Raw genomic sequence first — 1,206 nt, forward strand, 5'->3', positions numbered from 1 at the left:
TTTCTATCTTCAAATAGTAATCTATGGCTTTAGATTTAAAAACTATTATTATTATTGGGATACATTAACATACTCAGCTGCTCACCAAAAGGTCCAAGTCCAATGAAAGGCACTTTGAAAGGGTGGCCTGGTGATCTACTTATGAAAAATCAGGAAACTATGAAAAGTCAGCCATTGAACATGAATAGACACTTCACCAAAGAGGATATTCAAACGCCCAACAAACATGAAGAAATGCTCATGATCATTAGCCATTAGAGAGATGTAAATAAAAAAAAAAACAGTGAGATACCATCTTGCCCCAGCTCTAGTAGCAAAGTTCGACAGAAAATAACAAATGCTGCCGAGGATGTGGAGAGATTGGGATCTCATACACTGTTGGTGGGACTGTAAAATAGTACAACCTCTGTGGAAAGCAGTATGGTGATTCCTTAAAAAGTTGGAACTAGAAATACCATTTGACCTAGCCATTCCATTACTAGGTATATATCTTAAAGAAGTGAGAGCTAGGACAAGAACAGACATATACACACTCATGTTCATTGCAGCACTATTTACAGTAGCCAGAAGATGGAAACAACCTAAGTGCCCATCAACAGAAGAATGGATAACCAAACTATGGTACATACATGCAGTGGAATACTATGCAACCCTAAAAAAATAATGTAGAATCTGCAAAACACCGCATAATGTGGATGAATTTGGAGGACATTATGCTGAATGAAATAAGTCAGTCACAGAAGGACAAATATTGTATTAGTCCATTATTGTAAAAAGACCAGGAAAAGTTTATATGTGGAAGGAAATTTTCTCTGTTGGTTACCAAGGGTGGGAGGGGAGAGTAGGGAACATTGTTAAATAGGTAGAGATAAGTATTGATTTGTGTGAACAGAAGAGCAAAGTACCAAATGTGAGTGATCAACATGGTGGTACTGAGGAAGAGGAAGACAGAGAGAGAGATACATGGGAGGTGCAGACAACAGAGATGAACCCTTTTGCACATACAGTATTGCACTGTCAGTGAAGGACAACATGGCTATATGGGTGGATAGATGGGTGGACAGGCTAAACTATTAGGTATGTCTTTGCAGGGGAGAGTATGCCCAAGACTATGTATAGGGTTGGCAAGCAATGTTTCTACAAGTGTATTGGTATGCTCTGTAAGAATTCCCAGGTAGATAGTCGAGCTGACAAGGGACAAGGTTG

At 39.0% G+C, this 1,206-nt stretch overlaps 1 protein-coding gene across 1 annotated transcript in view; it reads left to right on the forward strand.

The window, feature by feature from the left end:
• Positions 1-1,206, forward strand: part of FRAS1 (Fraser extracellular matrix complex subunit 1) — a 541,721-nt gene that overhangs the window by 535,184 nt on the left and 5,331 nt on the right. The window lies entirely within an intron of this gene.

This window comes from Orycteropus afer, unplaced genomic scaffold (genome assembly GCF_000298275.1).
Source record: "Orycteropus afer afer isolate SDZICR_OR568_19922 unplaced genomic scaffold, OryAfe1.0 scaffold00270, whole genome shotgun sequence".
NCBI lineage: Eukaryota > Metazoa > Chordata > Mammalia > Tubulidentata > Orycteropodidae > Orycteropus > Orycteropus afer.